Source organism: Ochotona curzoniae, unplaced genomic scaffold, assembly GCF_017591425.1.
Source record: "Ochotona curzoniae isolate NIBS_2020 unplaced genomic scaffold, NIBS_Ocur_1.0 contig_291, whole genome shotgun sequence".
In the NCBI taxonomy this organism is placed as follows: domain Eukaryota; kingdom Metazoa; phylum Chordata; class Mammalia; order Lagomorpha; family Ochotonidae; genus Ochotona; species Ochotona curzoniae.
This window is the reverse complement of record NW_024465649.1, coordinates 16,606,782-16,622,919: the sequence shown is the minus strand read 5'-3', so window position 1 is coordinate 16,622,919 and position 16,138 is coordinate 16,606,782. Positions and strand designations below refer to the sequence as shown.

At 40.5% G+C, this 16,138-nt stretch overlaps 1 protein-coding gene across 1 annotated transcript in view; it reads right to left on the bottom strand.

Annotated features, from left to right (window-relative positions):
• The window catches only part of AGBL4 (AGBL carboxypeptidase 4), a 1,125,681-nt gene that overhangs the window by 349,938 nt on the left and 759,605 nt on the right, over nucleotides 1–16,138 (bottom strand). The gene's annotated exons all lie outside the window — the stretch shown is intronic.

Genomic DNA, 16,138 nt, shown 5'->3' with positions numbered 1-16,138 from the left:
AATAGTGACACCCAAGAATGTGACAAGATTTGTATAAAATAATATAGCTGCCAAGGTGCAGTGCTTAATTAGTTAGTATTTCTGTTTACTTTTTGATGGTTCCAAGAATCATGTGCTTCCCTCAAAAGGAAGGAACTAGGTACAGCCTAAGACTAGCCTTGATTCTAGAGCAAGAAGGCCTGCAGGAAGCTCCAGTGTACCCAACTCCTCATTCCCAGCTCAGAAGTGCCCAACCTCAAATGATGTAAGCGTTTATCTGCAAATGTTTGGAGCCTTCAACCCCAATTCGGTCAGCTCAGATAACATGCACTGTGTACACACATGTGTCTCAGTCACAACCCAGGTGCTAAGATACAAAGTTGAAATCCAGAGGGGCTTATGTTAAAGTTGGGAGTGCACTTTGATAAACGAAGGGTTCTGGAGGCCGAGAGGAGACCACGTAGTCCAATCCAGGAATCCTGGAAGATATGTCAGGACAGTTGAACACAGTTGCCAACCTCGGAGTATGATTTGCCAGGGCGAGATAAGGAAGGTAAAGAGGGGGTCACTTTTGCAGAAATTTGGAGTATTAAAAGATCTCTCTCTCTCTCTCTCTCTCTCTGGTGTGTGTGTGTGTGTGTGTGCATGTGTGTGCATCGTATGTGTTGTGTGCATGCATCTGTGTGAAGAGTTTCAAGGCTTTCAAAAATATTTTGTGACAATTCTGCAGACCCTCTTTTAAAACAGTCACTCCTGTTAGGAGTGTACGTCTTCTCCCATCCCCGCCCCCGACCCAAATGAAAAGAAGGCAGTAACTTAAAGTACCTTAAAGGCAGACCCTTTAAAAGAATGGTTTTATAATGGCCTTATAGTATTTCATGGTGCTGACCCACCAGTTTCTTATCCTTTCCTCTTTTTTCCTCTTTTAACATGTTTCCATGTCTTTTCTACTGTGGGTTGTGCTGCTATAAATACAGAGTTGCATGTCATTTTCTCATATGCAGATTTCACTCCATTTGGATATATTCCCAGGGATGGAAGAGCTTGATCACACAGTAGGTTAAATTTTAATTGTCTGAGCACTCTCCACACTGACTTCTAGAGTGACTGCATCAGTCTACCACCAACAGTGGAGTAGACTACCTTTTCCCAAACATCCACACCAGCAAGTATTATTAGTAGCTTTCTGAATGCAGGCCATTCGTTGGAGTTAGGTGGAATTTCAATGTGTTTTGTATTTGCATTTCCCTAATATCTAGAGAACCTGATCATTTTTTTCCATGTCTATTACCCATTTGAATTTATTCCTTTGAAAAATGTCTGCCAATTTCCTTTGACCATTTCTTCACAAGGTTGTTTCCTGTTGTTGAATTTCTGAAGCTCTTTGTGTTGCTGGATATTGGCCCCCTGTCTATTGTGTACTCTGCAAAGACTTTCTCCCATTCTGTTGGCTGCTTTTTTTGTTGATTATTTTCTTTGCATCTACACCATGGAATTCTACTCAGCCATTAAAAGGGTAAAATTCTACCATTTGCAACAAAATGCTTCCAATTGGAGACCTTCATGCTCAATGGAGGACAAAAATCATATGTTCTTTCTTATAGAAGGTAACCTTCATGCAAAATAGAAGTTAAATATATTCTAATAGATGAACTGCATAATGGAGTCTAGCACACAAGGGGGTAAAGATATGTCACAGTAGGCATGTCTATTCCCAAATACAAGGACTCCCAGTGAAACTGTTAAATATACCTTAACAATTTAATAGTAGATTGTCTGCCTTTAATTATACCTACAATGCCATGATACACTTAAATAGCAGAATGTTGAAACTGTAACTGTTACAAAAGAACAATACTATTGTGGTAATGTGGGGGAGGGGGATGGTTGGAGGGTAATATGGGGATGGAGGAAGGAGAAGGGGAGGGAGGAATTCCTATATCTACAAAACTGTATCATGGAAAATAATAGTAAAAATAAAAAAAATAAAAAGAGTGAGAACAGATTTAACCAAATTGTGATCGACTCCATGAGGTCCCAACTAACACTGTGTGGTCATGCCAAATCCCACTCACTTCCTGCTGGGTCAGCCCACTCTCACAGGCTCACTGGAGTTTGTATGCTGGCAAACTCCTTAAGAACAAGCCTTCAAAGTAGTTAACAAAGTTGCCTTTTCTACAGGTCTGTAAAAATGATTCTACTAATACAGCCTTTTTCTTAGTTTCTTCTTCATACTATCTAATGCCAAGTTTCTAAATTTATAGGCAAGTTGTGAATCTCCCTGAAAATAAAATAAATTCCCTATAAGGGAGCTTATGGTTTTATTGCAATGGCATTTTAAGTACACAAATGTCTTGCTTATCCTAAATTGTCTATGGGTTTTTGGTAGTAAGAATATTTCAATATATTGAGCACTAACAACATGTCAGGCTTTGAGTTAGTACCTCTATGTTATCTCATTTAATTATCACATCATATTATGAAATACAAGTGCTTACTTATTGTACAGTGGAGAAAACAGAAACACGAAGAGGTTAATTTTCCTTCTCTATGCATGGAAAAGGAAAGTACTGGGAATTAATTGCAGGTCTATTACTTCAGAATTTGTCCTCCCCTTGAGCATTATTTTTCTTATCAATGTAATTTCCAGCCAATTCAGCAAATTTCAAAGCTTTTTTCCATTAGCTTATGGTTTTCTGAATTAAATATTTCCAATGATATCATTCCTTTCTTACATTTCCTTATGAAGATATTTAAAAACTTTGTGGACATATATTCATCTAGAGGAACTGTATAATGGACAAAGAAGTGAAGAAACAGGGCACTATTCATCTCTACTCTACAATAAAAGATGGATTCCCAATGAAACTGTTAAATATATCTTGACAATAGGATGCTGGGAGTGTGTTGAATCACTCCCCAAGTGTCCTCAACGGTTGGAGCTGAGCTGATCTGAAGGTAGGAACCAGCAGCTTCTTCCGGGTCTCCCAAGTGGGTGCTGGGACCCAAGCCTTTGGGACATCCTCAACTGCATTCCCATGCCACAGGCAGGGAGCTGAGTGGAAAGCAGGGCTGCCGGGAACTGACGCTCATATGGGATGCTGATGCGTTCAAGGCGAGGACTTTAGCCACTAGACTACCAAGTTGGACCTTCAATTAATCTTTTAAAGACATCTCATATAGCCAAGGTTGAACTTAAATTTTTCTTTCTTTTTGGAGAGGAGAATTGGTTTCGTAACTATTCTGAATATCTTTCAACATCATACCTTTGCCTTATTTGGCTAGCTTTCAAACAAGAGTTAGCTTCTCATTGCAGTTTCTGCCTCCTTGTAAATTCTCTCTGTCCTCTTACATTTGCTGCTTATAAATTCTCTTACACATATAAATACTTATATTTTGCCGCATAATCTTTATACAAAATAGATAGGGTTGAATTAAGGTTGGAGTGTTTGGACCACATGAAGGGTGTGTTAAGTTTGATGCACACGTTTGTGATGATAGCATAAAGTAGCTAACATGACAGAAAAAACATTTTGGTCGTGGGCCTGTCAGTTTTCATTTCAGGATACAACTAAGAATTTACCCTATTAAAATGGATTAGAAACAACTTCTTCTTCTACTTTGTTTCCATTGCTTATAGTAAAAGGATAAAGTTATCAGATGTAACATGCTCCTCTGAAATACAGGAACCTACTAGCTTGTCAACACAAAATGAGAAACAATTTCCACTGAAATGGTTACTAAGCGATGGGGATTTTGCAAAGCATACTGAAGCGATACAACCCTTCTTCAGGATTATCATTGCTGAAGATAGCAATTAAAGAGCTGGAGCAAACACATGGACAGCATCTAGAAGTTTGCCTCAATAACAAGACCCCTATTACTAGGGAATCATATCTTAGTACAAACATATGCGGGACAAAAATAGCACATGAAAGAGAAAGAGATGGCAAGGCATATGCAGTGCAAGAAGAACAGAAATGCAAAACATCTGGAATACATCCCATTCTTTCAGCTACAAGCAGCCACAAGTTTCCACCAAGTTCTTACTGAAAAGGAATTGAAAGCAAATACCAGAACACTACTGAATGCTATGAAATTGCATTTAAGTTTATGTTCATGTGGTGTGGTGCGTTTATTCTCCTAAGTCCTCTTGCTTCTCTATGAAAGAAAGTAAGTGGACCTAATTAGAAAGATTTTCTTTAATGAATTCCCCTGTATGTGACAGAACAAGCAGGGAACTTGTGATGTTGGCAAGAGGCTTTTAATTTTCCAGATTCCATGTAGATGAGACTTCCTCAAATCCACTCCAATGATAGAAAGCAGATAAAAGGTGCTCCTTGAATACCACTGCTCTCAGCGGAAGTGAAACGCAACTGAATTTTAATGCCCAAGAACAGATTATGCTCATGAGCATTATTATTCCAGGACCACCTCCCTAAAATGGCCTTGCTCTCATAGCTCCAATTCATTTTCAGTTGAGGTCCAGAGGGAAGGAAAGTTGACTTCAGTACTAGGATCCTGGTGTTCCTGTTGAGGACTCACGGTGCGGGAGACTGCTGCAGAGACATTTGGAGAGGTTCCCTAACTCCTTGAAAGAAGAAAGTCTTCCCACATCCCCCAGATGCAGAAAAATATGCAGACCCCCAAGAGCTTATGAAAAACATTTGTTAAGACAGCCTGTCAAAACAGCCAGCTCACAACCAAATTTAGGAATTTCACCATCAAGTCAGGAGGTGACATAAGCAAGAAAAAGAATGACAGCCCTGACAGGCTCCTCACCACCCCCTCACCCCAGCAGTAAGTTTCCTGAGGGTACCCTGGCCACTGGTTCCAGTGCTGACACATCCTCCAGGGAAAGGCATTCAGGAGAGCAGAGAAGGTGCCTCTCACAGCTGCTCGTCCCTGAGGTATTTCTACCAAGTGGACTTGTCCATATGGCTGTTTGTTTCTGCTGCGGGTTATTTATAACCCTTCTAGTCTTCACCACCAAAACTAATCTATACCACACCGGTGAAAACATTCCTAGGTCTTTGAGTTTCCTTCCTTCATTTCCAGGAGTCAGGGCCACTACACAGAGCAGAAGGCTGAGTCAGCAAGACATGCTTGTGGCTTTGCTGGTTAATATCAAACAAGATCCTTAGATGTTTCTAGACAGAACTGGTTTTTGATCCGTTTTGTGAGACCCCCTTTCAAAAAGAATGCACCCTGTTTCTGACCTCATCAAGTTGATTCATCTTGCATTTGAGCTTTTTAAAGTTCTGTTCTCTGAGTTGCTACTGCAATGCGTAACTATCGATGAGTTCCTTCTTTGTGCCAGGGCTTGCGTTCAGCCCTGGAAGTAAACAAGGAATGGGACACAGTTCCTGCTCCTTCAGGAGGTAGCCAGTTGCTAATGGCATTTAATTTCTTTGTTCCTTCGTTGGTATGTTGAAAATGATGAAGACTAACTCACAGGCTACTGAAAGGACAAATAAGATATCATGTGTATAGTGTTTAGCACAATAAGCATTCCTATGTAGTAGTTATTATTACTCACGGTTTTATAGTTAACAGTATTCCTCAGGGCTGGCACCAAGGCTGCCTTCTTTGAAATACCCTCACTAGTTACCTCGGTTGAAAGTCATCTCTCCCTTTCCTTTTCTGACTATCCTGTGGCATTCTGAGTTTCTATTTATTCCATTCACATTCTGTTACAGATAATAGCATCTGCATTTGTCATCTTCAGTAGATCATGAACTGCTTGAGGGTAGAGATCATTTCTCATCTCTATATTTATTTAACACTCATTTCATCTAACAAGCAAATACAAAGTAACTACTATGCTAGAGAGCTTCAAAAATTCATAGCAGAAAAATTAAAATACAAGTGTTCTGGCCCCCAATTATTTTGGAATAAATATATTGTTCTTTCATAATACGCATCTGCACAAAGTTTTTTAAAACTTAGGGACTATGCTAATCACTGCAAATATATCAAAGAATAAGAAAACCATTATTCAGTCCTTGCTGTCATCTGAAGTGACGGAGACAGATTCACACACATACACCAGCATGTGAAAGAAGTAGTAGGCATAAAGATACATTATAATTAAAATGAGTGATCAGTCACTCAGACTAAAAGAGTCAGTAAACCTGCTCTCAGGGAAGCACATATAGACTTAATTCTGAAGAGCAAGTGATGGTTAGCAATAGACAGGCTGAAAGGGAAAAGGGATTGTGTTCCTAACAAGAGTAATATCCAGAGACAAACATTAGCAAGGTGCATTTCTGGAAGACACCATGTACAGAATTACAAAGCTTTGTATGGTTGTGAGGACGATAATGAGAAGATGGAGAAAAAGTAAATCGGAGAGGTGGTGAAACACCAGATCAGGTAGCATCATGTAGGTTCTATTTAAAAGCCTCTTCTTTTTCCTTTTTTTAAAGATTTATTTGTTTTTATTAGAAAGACAGATATACAGAAGAGGAGAGACAGAAAGATCTTCCATTCTATGATTCACTCCCCAAGTGGCCACAACGGCTGGAGCTGAGCCAGTCTGAAGTCAGGAGCTTCTTCTGGGTCTCCCACATGGGTACAGGGTCCCAAGGCTTTGGGCCATCCTTGACTGCTTTCCCAGGCCACAGGCAGAGAGCTGGATGGGAAGTGGGGCTGCCGGGATTAGAACCAGTGCCCATATGGGATCCTGGCACGTTCAAGGCAAGGACTTTAACTGCTACAATTTTGTGCCGGGCCCCAAAGGTCTCTTCTTTAAGAATAGGGGAAATTATCAGAGAGTTTTCATCTCCTGTGAAATAACATGATAGCCATGTAAACCAAAGTGGGGAAGAGATAAGGAAAAAGAAGGGGAAATTTTTGAAAAATCAGTATCAATTGAGAATAGGCAAATTATGAGAGTTACAAATGAATTCAGGGTTTCTGCTTCCGAAAACTGTGGTAGATAACCATAGAATTTTCTTAGCTTGTGGAGATAGGAGGAAGGATTGGTTTAGAATTTTGGGAAAGATAATGAGTTCTGTTTAAAACACATTTGAGGCCATGGTAGGATATCATACTGCAGATGTTAAGTGGGAAGTTGGATAGAAAGATTATCAGCTCTAGAGAAAGCCAAGACTAAGCATAGCTTTGTGTGTCTGCTACAGAGAGCCAATAATTAAAATCACAAGAGATGATCAGATCATGCAATCAGGCTGTGGATAAAAAAAAGAAGAAGAAGGTAGCTTAAGAGAGAATCCCAAAGAAGTCTCAAATCTGCAGAGGAGTTGCTAGAAAGGCAGATTGCAAAGATGTAGTTTAGGAGAGAAGGGCACACGCATGCATGTTTTGTCACAGAAGCAGCCAGGAGACAGTATTTGCCTAAGAACGGATGGTCACCAGTGCTCTAACAAGAGGCAGACATCATTTGCTGACCACAGGCACAGGATCTCCAGCGAAGCTGAGGGAGGCAGGAATCAGCCTGTGACGGGATGAGGAACAAGCAGGATGTTAGGAATTGGGAAGTATAATAAACATTTTTTTAAGAACCTTGGTTGTGAAAGGATACAACAAATATAGAGGGAATGTGAGGTTGATAACGTTAGTTTTATTTTATTTTGTTGTAACATGAAAGAGACTTTACCATGTCAAAATATTGATGTGGGGCCCAGCATGATAGCCTAGTGGCTAAAGTCCTCCTCTTGCACATGCTGGGATCCTATATGAGAACCAGTTCATGTCCCAGTGGCCCTGCTCCCATCCAGCTCCCTGCTTGTGGCCTGGGACAGCAGTACAGGACAGTCCAAAGCTTTGGAACTTGCACCCACTTGGGAGACCCGGGAGAGGCTCTGGGCTCCTGACTTCAGACTGGCTCAGCTCCGGCCATTGCGGCCACTTAGGGAGTTAATCAACAGGCAGAAGATCTTCCTCTTTGTCTCTCTTCCTCTCTGCATGTCTGATTCTCCAATAAAAATAAATATTTTAAAAATATATTGATGTGCAAGCAGTAGTTCTCCCTCACAGAACATGTATATAAATAAAGTCCATCCTTTCTTTGTTCATTCTCTTAAGCCCTGGCAGTCACACGAGTTGGAAAAGAGACTTTGAACAACTTTTTTTGAGAGACTGATGTTGTTTCCTGTCTGAGGAAAGAGAAGCACTGAGAGGGAGAAAGACGCTTAATCTGTGGCCACATGATATGTTATGTTCTAGTCATGCTGGAATCCGAATCATATGACTAGGAGCTAATGTCTTACAATAGGGTGCCGCAAGTCCTGGGTTCCCTCAGTCTTCATTTCTGAGGCACGGCTTGTGTTTTTACCTGAATCTTCTTAATTGCAAATGATCTCTTCCCTTGTCCATCTTTTCCCAGGATCACTGGAGCATCCTAAAGACAGGGACATGTCCAACATCTGTATCTCTAGCATTTTGAAGACCAAGGCAGGTAAGAGGTCAGTGTTACTAAGAAAATGTGAGGCTATGAGTCAGGGATTATCAGAGTTCAAGGAAGGGGCCAGCAACAAGGCATATTGGCTGGGCCTCTAACTGTAGTGCCAGCATCCCATGTGGAGTCCATTTGAGTTCCTTTGGCTCTGCTTGTGAACCAACTCGCTGAGGTGGCTTGGAAAGCTAGTAGAGGATGGTTCAAGTGCTTGAGTCCTTGCACCCAATGGGGGAGGAGACAGAAGAAGCTCCTGGTTCATGGTTCTGGCCATTGTGGCTCTTTGGGGATGGTGGACTAGTGGCTAGAAGATCTTTCCCTCCTCTCTGAAACTCTGCCTTTCAAATAAAAAATTGAAAGGAGTTCAGGAAAAATGCATATTATGAAAACAATGCATAAATTTATTTTAAATGAAAACTCACTTTGTAAAAATATTTTTTATTTGAAAGACAGATCTCAGAGTAAGGAGAGAGAGAGAGGTTCCCTATCTGCTGGCCCACTCCTCAAACGACTGCGACATCTGGAGCTGAGCCTATTCAAAGCCAGGATGGATCCAAAGGCCTTCCTCTCGTCTCCCACATGAAGGAGACCCAGGCCCTTCTCAACTGCTTTTTTCAGACCACAAGTAGGAGCTGGATGGGAAGAGAAGCAGCTTGGACAGGAACAGGCACCCATATGGGATGTTGGCATTTGCAAGTGAAGGATGATTCAGGAGAATCATCACTCCGGCCTCAAACCAAAACACATTTTTACGATTTCATTTCACCATGGACTTTTTGAAGGGCCTTGCTTTTCCTTGCAAGGTGACCATCACAACTTTAAAGCATGAAATCTCTGACACCACCACCCAAAACAATTAAATTAGACTCTGGGGAGGGTTACATATTTCAAACATTTACAGGCGATTCTAAGTCACAATCAGGCTTGAAAATCATTGTTTTATATTATCTTACTTAATATTCTTAATATTCATTGGAATAGGTAACATTATTTCCCAGTAAATAAGCTCAAAGAGGGTAATGATGCACAGAAATTTATGAAAGTATGAAAGGGCCAGGGTTCAAGTGCTGGCTTACCTGACCAGCAGTCTATTGAACTAAGCTGGTGTAAATCCTTGTTATACCACCGACTGCATTCACCTTTCTATGTTTAAATATGCCCCAGGTCTTGATCCAGAAAAAATGTCACAAAACTGGGAATTACAGTTGGGGAATATGTTCAAAAATGGTGGAGATCAAACATCTTATGCTATAAGCATCAATAGAAATTTAGTGTCCAGTTTGGCAATAGGTTCAAAGACTTCAATGGCACGCTACACCTGTGTTTCTGGGATGTTTGTAATTGATCATACTCTTTGCAATCTTATTTATGTTAGCAAAGTTTTAGAAAATTCAATGTTTTACAAGTAGTAAGTGATTAAACCACTGAGTGCTACAATGATATAGACTGCGGTCACGAATGATGAAAACAAGCTAGAGTCACTTGCCCAAATGTAGGGAAATTGTGCCTTAATTCACAACCATGTGCATTTAAAAATAGCTAAGCAATACATTAGGCTTTTTCTCATACTATCTTAATTCTCAAGATATTTTTCCTAAGTACATTTTTATATAAATAAATGTTGTGCAAATCAAGGAACCACATCTTAGCCAAATTAAGTGACTTTCTCATGGTCACAAAGACCTAGGTCAGACTGACTCCAAATCCTAATGCACAACTCCATCCTGCAGTCTTCTGTGTGAATCATACGCAAGCCCATCCATTGCACAAACGCAGGAGCTCACGTGGTGGCTGAAGTGATGATCTTACTAAATGCTTTTAAAAGATTTTCCTTTGCACAAGGAGAATGTTACTATTCTGAACATCAAGAAAATATGTGGTTTTGCTTTTCTTTTTTAAATTTCTTTTCCCTTTCTTTTTTTCCTTCCTCTTTCTTTCTCTCTCTTTCTCTCCTTCTTTCTCGTGTGTGTGGAGGGAGGGATAAACAGCATGCCAAGGGTTATATTATCTGATTGCCGGTTTGGGGGAATGGGAGAATATTGTTGATTATTACCGCAGCTATCAGATCTCCATCCATAATCCAAATGAATGCATCTGAGCTTTTCTAACAGCTTTTTTGATTTAAAAAGAAAGAGAATGTATTACACGTTGAGTGACTGTATTTCATTAAAACCAAGGTAAACCTGCAATGCCCTTTCCCTGACTTCTCTGCACACCGTTGCTGACATTCACCTGTTTCTCTTACTGTTTTGCATTGTCTGTTTCCGTCACTAAACCTGGGGACTGCCTGGATGGGGACTCTGTCATATCAGTGTTCTTGGCTACAAACCCCAGCTGAGTAAACATGCTTGAATGAGACAATGAATATAAATATATTCTTCTTCTTTGAAGAGTATTTGCTAAATATTGAAATACATATATCACACACATATATATATAATTCGGCCTTGGCCTATGCTGTTGATCTTTTCTATTTCTCATGTATCCCTAATCCTCCTTCAAGGTCAGCTCAAACAGCACTACCTTTGGAAGTGTTTGATCTTCTCAACTCAATAGGGATTATTAACTACGTGCTTATTTGGTGCTTCTGGAAACCCCACACACTCCTGTTGCTCTTCTGTTTATCTTTCCTGTCCCTAGCCTATGCTGGCCATAATGAAATTGTTTTAATCACTGTGACAGAACCACTACATAATATTGTACATGGTACTAGTTAATACTCAATAACCACTCAAATGGATAGTTTCATTGTGTGATCCTCGGACCAACAGAACGAGCATCCTCTGGAAACCTTTCAGAAAAGCATATTTTTAAGTCACAACCTAGATCTACTAAACTGGCAATGTTGGGAGTGAGGTCCAGTCTTTTAGGTGATTCTGATACATATTTCAGTTTGAGAAGAGATGGTAGTGTTGTGTTGCAGTAGATTAACTCACCACTTACAGTGCTGGCATCTTATATGAGTGTCAGCTCTTTTACTTCTGATCCGTTGCTTAGCTAACTTTCCTGGAAACGATGCTGGCCCAGGGGCATGAGCCCTTGATATTTATGTAGGAGAGTTGGATGGAGTTCCAGATGTATGGCTTTGGACTTCCCACCATGACTTTTGTAGCCATTCGAGCAGTGAACAAAAGGATGGAAAATTCATGCTCGTTCTCTCTCTCACTTCCTCTCTAACCCTGCCTTTCAAACCAAATGACTAAATCTTAAGAAAATAAACTTTAGGAAATATTGTACAAAGTGACTATAAGAATCAAAGAGGAGATCTTGGTGTTAAGAAAAGCTTCTGGTGATGTGAGGAATTGCTTGAAATGGGCCTGTTAGAGGTTAAGATTTAGATATCAAGAAAAAAATACGGAAAAAAGAAAAGGATCTTCCTGAGAGAGGAGGATGCAAGAAGAAAGAAAGGAGACAGAGAAGCACAGGATATGGTCAGGCAGTCATGTTGAGCCCGGTTGCCTGGAGTCAGGACAAGTGACGGAAGAGAAAGGAGACCGGTTTCCAGTGATCTCTTTCATACGTTGGCTCACAAGCTTCTCCATAGCAGAAACTGTTTAATTCAGTAAGTGCTCCACTACATGGCTCAAACAGGGGCTTTGTGAAAGTTTGACGAATGACTGATGGAGCGCGGCTCCCCTGAAGAACAGTCACAGAGAAATAGCTTTTGTGCAAGATCAGCCATATCACGCAACTCTTTCTGAAAGGGAAAGTGGAGGGAAAATGGTCCCACTGCAGTGAGAGCCTGCACTTTCCCATCTGGCTCCATCTAGTGTCCTAAAGGGCAGATTTCTGGTCCAGGACCTCTGACTACACAGGAAACAACCTGCTTACTCTGATTGTTATGCTGCAGGAATAGGGCTGTGAGGGAGGACGAGAGACTATTGGGGACTGTGGTTGTGTGTTTGCTTCTCACTTGGACTCCAAACTGAACATTCTAGCTCTGAGATTTCTTGACATTCCTTCTTTTTTATTTAAATTTTTGGTAGCTTTGTTTTGCTTGCATCTACAAATGCACTCATGTGCACATCACACACCAATGCCTTTCTTGCAGTTCATGTTTTCTTCTCCAAAAACAAGTGTGAAGTGATGAGAGACAAACCTTACACGTGCATACCCATACCCTGAAGGTTGAGCACTCGGCATCTTTAAATTTACTTATCAAGGATTATGTGACCAATTTGGCCATGTTCTATAACCTCCACCAGGGGGTATCCCAGCCTCTAGCAAAATAGCATGAAACCTATGACTGAGGAGGGGCTCAGTTTTCCTTAAAAGCAATGAATAAATTATTACCCATGTCTTCATAAGGATTGAATTGTGCTATTCCAAGGAAATAACAAGATATGCAAACATATTTGTCTCTGGAATTATGAAAGTAAAAAATTGAAAACTACCTAAAAGTTGAGTAAAGTAAATGACTAAACAAATAATGCTCACACAAAGTATAAATAATATGTACTTCTTCAAAGTATATCTTTTAAAGGTTATTTACATGAAAAAAAACTATAATAAATACTGTATGGACACCCATTTTAATGGGAACTATATAGATAACTAAAAAAGCTTAGCAAGAATCATAATCAGTGCAGTTTTGACTTGTGGAATTAAAGTACTTTAAATTTTCCAGCTTTTATATATTTTCTATCATAAGTATATATTTTAAATATTATATTTAATGGAGAATTCAGGAATAACAGAAAAAAACCAAGATAAATGTTGGAGATGAAAAGAAGGATATCACTCAATCTGGAAATAGGTAATCAGAAATGATATAGTTCTAATAGTTTGGACAAAGGTACTTTGCCAATATTACCCATTATAACACAGGTCCCATTATTAATACTGACCAAGAAGTCACATGTTTGGTGATTTAACTATTTTCTATTTGTAGCAGAATGAAACACAACCCATTTATAGTATTTGGGCAATTTAGTTTTCAGGAGTGAGATGCTACCTATGAGGCAATAATTATGCAGGCTGATTAAAGAGTTTAATTGGCTAAGTTCACATTGGAAAAATCGCAAGTTAGGAAAAAAAAAGGAAAATCAATCACATCATTGACACAACTGTAGTATTGCAGATATTTTCACACCACACACATCTCACAAAAATCCCTAGGACCAAATCTCATCTTTCGCTTTAACTAACTGTGCCTTGCAAATGGCAGGTTAAGATTTGCTGAGGCTTCATGTGTGCCCAGCACTGAGGTAACAGAGTATTCCTGTCTTTCCAAGGATTTACCTATCACAAGGAATCTTCACGATGATTTTATAATATGGGTCCTCTGACTTTTGCTCTGTAAATAAAGAAATTGGGACTCAGAAAGGGGAAATGACTTCTCCAAGGACATACAAATAGCCAATTAGGGTTTAAGCCAAGATTTGTCTTTGTGTTAAACTCAGGCACTTCCTACTGCATTCTTCATTTCCATGAAGGTAGATATAGGGCCCAGTGAACAGGACGGAGGAGCTGTGTTACTGTAGCAGTCCACATGTGGCAATGGAAGCTCTCAGAAGGCCCTGCTGTGACCTCACTCTTGCATACACTCCAGTGACCTTGAGGTTGAAAGGGACAAAGAAGCAGATTCCCCTGATGCTGAGTGATGAGTCAAGAGGAAAGGCAGCTCTCAGGAAACAGCTGGTCTTTCTCCAGCAGCATGGCCTGGGAGATAAACAGATCAATGAGCACACTTGCCTCCACCTAATGAGTTAATGGCGCAGTCGGGGCACTGCATTATTGGATTGCTGGTCAGGCTGACAGGGCCTCAGTTAAGCAGGCCTGCTTTGGGGGTGGGGAATTGATTTCTCACTTCCTAGAGAATCTAGACCTTGGCAGGGAAGCTGAGAATGGCTTATTCCTTTACCTCTCTGTTCATTCGTTCATTTGGATGTATTTTTCTCATTTGCCTATGGCAATACTGATATTTGATCCAATGATACCAGTGACCTTTTGCTTTGTGTGCAGAATGCCATCATAAAGGAAACGCCATCCTCCCCAGAGGCAGTCTGGCATGTTACTGTAGCAGGCTGAATATTTATACTTTCTCCCAAATTCATATGCTGGAATTCTTAATGGGATGATCCTGGGAGGAATGTGGGGGCTTTGAGAGATAATGAAGTTGTGAGGGTAGAGTCCACATGAATAGGATTGTACCTTTATACTAAAAATGCGAGAAAAGAAAGAGAGTTAGCTGTCCATGTGAGGATACAACATGAAGACAGCAGTCTATGACCTAGAAGTTTTCACCACAACCACAACCCAACCAGCACGATGTCTTGAAACTATGAGGAACCTCTTTCTATTGCTTACAGGTTACCTGGCTTGGGGTACTTTCCTAAGAGAGTGGCTAGGAGTCTTACCCTGGGCATTGGCACAGTTGCATTTTGATTTGCCAGGGATGCATGGACCAGGGCACATCGTGTCTCTCCCTCTATCTTCTATGTGAACATGCAAGCATGGAAATGATCTAGAGTAAAAGGTGTTTCTGTGACAGGCCATAAGTAAAAGCAACTCAACTGACACTGGCAATTCTATTAAGCCACTGACTTGACCCTGTTTTTGCCTTTGCGAGCTCACACAAATTGCTGTTAATGACAACACTACTACTAATAAATGCTTGTTAACTTGGAATCTACTTACCAAAGGACAAACACTAGGAAAATGATCTTTCAATAACATTGTAAATATAGTGTTATCAACCTTGTTTCAGTCACGTCAATTGAAACTTAGCACAAGGATTGTTCAAGATCACATAGCATGACAATAATAGAGCAGAGATTAATTTAATTCCTATCAGCAGGGTTTAAGTGTTTCTTTTTCCCCCAAAGGACTTTCTTTCCTGTTCTCCCCATACCAGAGGTCCACTCTCCCTCATCACTAATAGCCATGTCTTGCTCTGTGTCTCTGTGTCTCTTACTTCTACTCATCACCTTCAGCTGCAGTTCCTCTGCTTTGCTGCTGTTAGCAGGAAGCAACTGGATGCTGGATGATCTCACAGAGTCATCTCTAAGGGAGCTTCTGCCCCTGCTTTGGCTCACTGTTAGCAGATGCAGGCTTAGACATGGCAAGGACAGAGGTCTCTTACTCCTGGCACATGACCCATGTCCCCTTGAATTGCCAGAAAAGGCTATCTAGGGCTGGAGGTTAGAGCAGGACTCTCTCCCAGTCTTCCACTCTGAGCACCTAGATACTGGAAGGCAGACCCACAGCTTGCCTTACAGGCACAAAAGATCAAGAAGTTGGGAAGCCCCCACAGCAGAAGGAGATCAGACAGGCCCCAAGACTGAAGAAAAGATCAGTCACTGAGGTATTCTATGAGTCTATTTAGAGTTGACTATACATACATCCATTTTGGAAAAGTCTTGGTGGGGGTAGAGGGGAGGTTAGTCTCAAAGTATCTCCAAAGCTGAAATGTCTCAGTGAAGTATAAATTCTTCAAACTGTGGAACCCTCTGTACAGAATAAATCACATTAAAAACCCAGAGTAGAAAATAGATGCAGGAGGTGGCAATGTTCTTCAGAATCTATGGACTACAGTATGGAAATCATGAATTGAGACCAATTCTCATAACGAAGCTTTGCTCAAACCTGGTCTCCTGAATCATAGCCCAGTACTCTTTCTCCTGCAACATGTTACCTAATTGATAAACTCATAAACTCATTTCCCACCAATGCAATGTTTACCGGGATTGGACCAGGTTGATCTAAGTGAATCATCAGAAAGACATCATTTTATCAAGGCCA